This window comes from Tinamus guttatus, unplaced genomic scaffold, assembly GCF_059628265.1.
Source record: "Tinamus guttatus ecotype Peru unplaced genomic scaffold, ASM5962826v1 Tinamus_guttatus_pri_ptg000172l, whole genome shotgun sequence".
Classification (NCBI taxonomy): domain Eukaryota; kingdom Metazoa; phylum Chordata; class Aves; order Tinamiformes; family Tinamidae; genus Tinamus; species Tinamus guttatus.
This window is the reverse complement of record NW_028288706.1, coordinates 5394371-5401505: the sequence shown is the minus strand read 5'-3', so window position 1 is coordinate 5401505 and position 7135 is coordinate 5394371.

Genomic DNA, 7135 nt, shown 5'->3' with positions numbered 1-7135 from the left:
GTTCCAAGGCCTCTGCAAGTGGGGGTGCAAAGGGTCCACAAGGTTTTTTTCAGGACTGAAGGAAGCCTAATGGAACTTTGCTCTCTTGTAAGAACTTGCGGTGTCATTGGGAGCCAGTCCTCTTGGCAAGGACAGGGGGCTGAGCTGCTCTAAGTGCACCAAGCTCAGTGTCATCCAGCTTGGCAGAGCATTGGCTCCTCCATGCGTGAGATGTGTCCCAAGAAGCAACATACCCGGGCTGCACACGGGGAGCAGGATATTTATCTGCCTTCTTACCAGGAATGTCCCTCTGTGCATATCGGAGCGCATAAAACCTCTTCAGAAAACTGCACAGCTGGAACATGGGCCTTAGAACCACCACAGCTTCACCCTTCTCCACAAAGATGTGGTCTTTGAAGACTGCAAATGTTCCAATGCCAATGTTCACTGCCTGGAAAAAACAAGCGGAGCACAGGAAGCAAAGTAAGCGCCTTCTGGGGGGAAGGCTGCTCTCTCACCTGGGTGACCATGGCATGGTGCTTGGGGCCGTGGCTGCTCTAAGAGATCCAAAGGGGCGTTTGAAAGCTCAGGGCAAGACTCACTGTTGCGGGGTACTTCCCTCCTCTTCCTCCTCACTCTCAGAAGCATTTCTGGGGTATGAAAGGCAGAGCAAATGCTGCCTGGCTGGGCAATGAGCTTGGTGGCTGGGTTCAAAGGCCTCAGAATGCCCCAGGGCTTCTGCTGGCACCTTGCCCCTGCGTGAGGGGGGACAGACGCCTTTTTTCCCGTCTCTTCTCGAGACCGTGTGCTGTGGCAAGTGCCTCAGCGTGTGGGTGCGCCTTGGCTAGGGGTGTGAGGTGGGCTGAGTCTCTTAAGCCTCCTGTCTCTTGTGCTCTTTGAGGAAGGAAAAAAAGGTAGTCCGCACTACAGAGGGGGGCATCAGGGCTCCAGAAGGCCTCCCGGGACCAGTGGATGAGCAGGATGCAAGGCTCACCTTCTTCTGCAGAAGCTCTCTTCTGAGGGAGGAGCAGGCACCATCCCAAATTTTAACGATGTCTGCAAGCAAGCAAAAGATCTGTCATGCTCCGAGTGACCCTGCCCTGCAACACCCTCCTAAGCACGGAGTCAAGATAACTCGAGTCCCCCACTGTGGCTGAGGACATGCACATGCATGGCTGGGGCGGCATGGTTGAGGTTTTGACAGCCTGGAGGATGCACACACTGAGCTGAGGGAGGAAAGGGAAAGCCCTACCGTTGGTGCTGAGCTGCTTGAGGGTTGGAAACCTCTCAGGTCCCAATGGGGGGTTGAGGACCCGGTAGTCCACCATCTTTGACACCCTTGCTCAAGCTTGCGCTGCGGCAGGGGCAAAGCCGCTCTGCTGTTCGCCTCTTCTGCAACTCCTGTGCTGCTGCAGCAACTCTGGCGCAGTAGAGCGCTGGCAAAAACAGACCCTGGCGTCACTCAGGCCTCGCCACGGAGTCTGTCCGGGGCCTGGTGGGGGCAGGGAGGTGTCACGGTGAGGCGGGTGCCCTGCTGTGACACGCTGCCATGTCACAGAGGTCTGCGACCCCTTTGGCTCATGGGCACGGCCAAGTGTGGGCCCAGCCAGGTGTGGGCCCAGTGTGCACAGAGGAGCCAAATGGGGCACTGTAGGATGCTGCCCCCTGCCCTCGCCTGCCCCGATGGAGGCCATGGGGCAGGGAGGTCACAAGGGGGTGCCTAGACTTGGGCTGTCCTGGGGAAAGGGACTCTGGAGGTATCCCCAAATTGGGGACACTGGAGTACAATTGTGGGCAGGTGGAGGAGTCTGTGCTGGACTCTGCCCTGAAGGAAGGGGAGGACAGAAGGAGAAGGAAGAGCAGGGCTGCTGCTGCCTCTGGTCAGTCTCTGGGAAGAGCGAGCTCAGGCTCCTTGGCCTTTCCCCAGGCTCTGGGCATGGAGTGAGCCCAGCCGGGGCGGGGCGGGGGTGGGGACAGGCACTCAGAAAAAGGTTCTAGAAGATGTAAGAAAGTCCATAAAAGCCCTGTTGCTTCTCCAGCATGGAGGGCATCCTGGAGAGGTTCCTGCTGCCATGTGCCCTCTCTCCTGTTGCAAGCACTAGCAAATAAAGCTTGTGTTCTGACCATTCACCAAGGAGGCAGGCGTTCTGCAGCACTGTGTGGAGAGTCTTGGGCCTGTGAGGCTTTTGCACTTACATCTCAGCCAGGGCGAGGGCTGAGGGTTCAGAAGGGGAGTGGAGACATCCTGACTTCTCCAGTGTCCTTTCTGGTGATAGAATGATCCCAAGAGTTGTGTTAAGGGGCAGTGAAAAGGCAAGACAGCCCTTTATTTCACATTATAGGAAGAGACCAGTGTTCAAAGGCAGCTCACCTGGCACCAGGTCGCACAACACTGGCTCTCCTGGGTGTGCATCTCCTGAGCCAGTGCTGCATAGACCTCCTCAGCCTGCAGCCCATTTGCTGCTGCAGGAAGCCAAGAGTGGGCCTGAGGAGCAGCAGGGTTGATGGTGACACCCCTTGAAGGCCCCATCCCAGCTTCCTAGTCCTCTTGCACTTTCCAGGCTGGTCCCCCCTTACCCTTGAGTGATGCCACAGCCCCCAGCTCCCCTGTACCGTGGCCTTCCAGTGGAGAAGGGCCCCGGCGACAGTGCGGCCAATGCCCAATGAGTTCCTGGCTTTGCAGGGACCCTCCACCCTGTCTTATGTCCCTCCCAGTGGAGCTGCCCTCCCCCAGCAGAGGCAGCTCTCAGGGCTCCTGGAAGGGCCAGCCATGGCCAGGGCTGTAGGGAGAGCACAGGGCCTTTGTGCAGCTCCACGGGCTCCTGCAGAGAAGGGTGTTGCAGGCCGCATGGAGAGATTACTGCAGCTGCAAGAGGGACCAACAGTCTTTATTTTGCATTTGCAGAAAACGGTTGTTGATAGATGGTCCCTGGTGCCACCTTCAGCATCTGCTGCGATGGCTGAAGAGCCACCCTTTGGACTCTCTGAGTCCGGTCATGGCTTCCTGGTATGCCTGGCAGTGCTTGGGCTGTCACGCAACGGTCAAAGAGCGGCTTCTTCTCCCCCTTGCTAGAGAATGCAAAAGAAAGGGCCTCAGCTCTGTGGTGAGGCACGTGAGAGGGAAACGCTGCAGGCCTCCTTCAGGCCCCTGTTCCTGGGTGAGCTCCTAGGGCCAGCTCAGTGGCGTGTGTGGTGGGCTTTGGGCCCGTGTGTGCAAAACAGGCTACCTGCAGTGCCAGTGAACCAAGCGAAGGCCGAACAGCTGAGCAGTGCTTTCAGCTTCAGCCACCGTGTGCAGGGAGGGGGGGCACTGAATTGCTTTTCCAAGTGCCAGCCAAGTAGGGCTTGGATGACCATGACACCTCCCTTGTTCAGGGCCAGTTTGCTAACCTGCCTCCAGAGTGATGAAGGCCATCAAGAAAAGACCCTCTTCCCCAGGGGCTGCTGCCAGTGGCACTGAAGGACATGGCAGGAGAGGGAGGCCGCATGCACATGGGGAGACCCTTACCAGAGCAGCTTCTCCTGCTGTTTTACTGTGTCCCTGTTGAGAGCAGCCTTCCTTGCCCACTCATCCTGCTGTGCTCTGTAGGTCTCCAGCAGCTTCAGGGTGAGGCTGGCTCGTGGGGAATGGAAGCTGCAATGGCAGGGACACGCTCTCTGTCATGCTCTGGCTGGGATGCTGCCCGTGCCTCCCCTTCCCTAAGGCCCCGTGTGTACATGTGCGCACATGCACATATCCAGGCTCAAACAGCCGTCACCGTTAGTAGCCACAGTTAGACCTGAGGACAAGTTTCATCCCATTCTGCTGTGACTGCAGCTGCCCCTGGCGGCAGCATCTACTCCAGGCCGTTGCGGTGTCATGAAGAAGCAGACAATGCCAATCCCCGAGCTCAGGGAAGTGTGGACTCTGTGGTGCACGGTCACCCAATGCTTCCAGGCCTCTGCAGGAGCCAGCACAGACTTACTCTTTCTGGGCTCTCTCTGGGAGCCTTGCCCGTTTTCGCGCTTCTGAGGCTCCATGGGGCCCATTCTTTGGCGCTCGCTTTTTCATTTGGTCCTTGAGCTTCTCATCGTACTCCTTTGTGAGCATGTGGGAAGGAGCTCCTGGATCCTTAATCACACAGGGACGGGTGCTCTGCAAAGGCAGATGAGACTTCCCTTAAACACTGCTGCACATAGCTGGGTCTCTTTTCCAAAAGGCAGGCCCAGGAGAATTGGGATGGAGCTGAGGGTGGTGGTGGTGTGGTTCCCCCCTCTTCTGCCCCCTCTCTGGAGATGGGAAGCCCACACAGGGTTGGCAAATGCCTCCCTTGTACCTTTCCTGATGGCTGATCAGCACAAGCAGGGAGTTCAGATTGGGGCTGGACTTCAGGCTTTGGCTGCCAGTCTGTCTTGGAGAGCCTCTCCGGAATTGATGGCAGAAATCTGGAGAGACGGGACAAGGAGAGTCTCAGGGAGCAGAACCTGAGCCCGTTCCTCCGGGCTGGGCTCACAGCCTGTGCCCCGGCTGCTGCAACTCAGGGCAGTGCTGCAGGAAATCCATGTGGCCAGCAAGAGACCAACGGTCCTTGCAATGATCCAGAGCCTTTCAGTGTGATGATGGGCAGCGTGGCCAGAGGAGAGATCTCACTCTCATGACAACAGGAGCACAACGTGTGCTCACCTGCCCTCACAGCCCCGATCCCTGCAGTTTTCTCCAGAAGACTCACCTGACTCTGCCACCTCCAATACCCTTAGATTCCTCTTGGTATTTCACTGCCAATTTGGCCAGAGGAATCTTCTCTCGAGCCAGGAAGACTGGATCCAGCTGGCTGCCTGCAAGCACGAATCAAGAGACTCTTCAGAAATGTGTCTTTGTGCTTGTGCAAGCAAGTGTGAGTGGTGGTACTGCTCGGTTGTGCTGTGCAAGGCTCAGGAGGCTTCTTCCTCTCAGACAGTCTTCCTCCTCAGCTTCCAGCACTTCGCTTCCTTGGCCTTCATCCATTTCTAAAACCCCCTGGCAGACTTTGCCAGTCAAGATGCTGAGGCCTTCTCCTCCACTGTGACTCCTGTTAGTGCAATCCCTGCCTCAGACAGAAAAGCAAGTGGCCCTCTACATGAGGGAAGGGGGTCCTCAGGGTAAGGGCAACTCAGAGTATCAACCCTGAGAGCATCAGGCATCAGCTGCCACTGGGAGTGCTGGGAGCATCTACTGGGAAGTCACTGGAGATTTACCAGGATACGTCCATAAAGTCACCCAAATGCTTTCTCGTGTCCCTTGCCCTGGGATATTATGGCCTTGGCTCTTCCTCCCTCGCAAGAATGAAAGGGGAAAGCAAAACACCTAACAGAAGGGGGCTTTGACATTACCTTGGCTCTTACGGCGCTCACCAGGTACCACCTCCTCCCTGGGCTTGACAGACCGTGCATGGAGTGAAGATTTGCCTGGGAACTCAAGGGCAAACCTGGAAAGAAGAGGCTCATTTGAACAAAGGGCAACATGGTCCCTTGGCCGCTTGCACCGATAGCGTCTTTACTGAGAGCTTTTCGAGTTCCTTGTGCACTCATGGAGTAGGTAACAATAGTGGGATCTGAGGGGTGCAGGGAATGACAGCAGAGCCCGGAGGGCCACACCAGTTTCCATCAATCTCTGGCAGTGCTTCCCTTGCTTTGTTGTGAGAGAGCCAGGTCCTTCTACACAAGGGCTCCTTGGTGCCACTGGAGAGCCTCCCATGTCTTGCATTCTGTGTCCACTGAGAACACACCAGCCCCTTCGTCTGCCCTGCCCCGGCTGTGGAGGAGAGAGCACGGAGGCAACTGGAAGCCCTGGCTTGCATAGGGTTGACCTGGAATAGTTGTGTGGGAAGGCAAGTCTTGGCAAGAGGATGTCCCAAGTTTGAGCTGAGAAGCTGCTCTGTGGGGCAGCTGGGGGGGTTGCAGGAATGAGTCTCCTCACCTTGGCAAGACAATGATGCCATCATGACTGAACCGATGGAAGTCGTTTCGCGTATCAAAAGTGATGATGTCCGTCATTTCTGACTCCTACAGCAGGACAGAGCCATGGGAGGTGACGTCAGGAACATGTGCTTGTCGCTGCCTGTGCAGCCTCCCTTTCTGCTGCTCAGAGAAGGAGCTGCCTCTCGGAAAGCCTCCTACCATGTTCTCTTCAGCACCACACGGCCCTTATTTCAACGAGCTGACACACTACTAAGAGCTGCTGTTTCTCATGGAGAGTGTGGCCAGCCGTAGTGGTCTAGACCAGGAGGCACCCACCATTTTGGGAAGCCATTTTGAGGGAGCTTTGATGGACCTTCCAGAGAGCTCCTTGCAGCTCCCTGGAGAAATGACAAACTCACCATGTGAACAGTTGGTACCATGGTGCCTGTGGCATCCACCTCCATGAGATGGTGATCAAAAAATTTCATGGTGACCACTTGTCTCTTTACGGAAAGAACGCCAACATCCTTGAACACCAGTGTGGCATCCTTGCGTTCTGCCAGTGTTCCCGAAAAGTAAAGCAAGGTCTCCTCTATGCAGTGCTTCACGGTTACTGTCGGGAAGCCGGTGTCCTTGGCTATCTGTCTATAGCTTAGCTGCACAACGGGCATCTTGGCTAGGAGACAAGCAGAAAATAACTAGTTGCTCCTACAGTACTGAGCTGATGCAGGCTGAGCATCTGGAGCTCCACGCCCTCCCCTGGCAGTACAGTGCGCGAGACCGGTCCTCTTTAACCCTGATGACATCTGCAGAAGGGAGCTCATGAGGGCTCTTCCTGCATCTAGTTCCAAGGCCTCTGCAAGGGTCCACAAGGTTTTTTTCAGGACTGAAGGAAGCCTAATGGAACTTTGCTCTCTTGTAAGAACTTGCGGTGTCATTGGGAGCCAGTCCTCTTGGCAAGGACAGGGGGCTGAGCTGCTCTAAGTGCACCAAGCTCAGTGTCATCCAGCTTGGCAGAGCATTGGCTCCTCCATGCGTGAGATGTGTCCCAAGAAGCAACATACCCGGGCTGCACACGGGGAGCAGGATATTTATCTGCCTTCTTACCAGGAATGTCCCTCTGTGCATATCGGAGCGCATAAAACCTCTTCAGAAAACTGCACAGCTGGAACATGGGCCTTAGAACCACCACAGCTTCACCCTTCTCCACAAAGATGTGGTCTTTGAAGACTGCAAATGT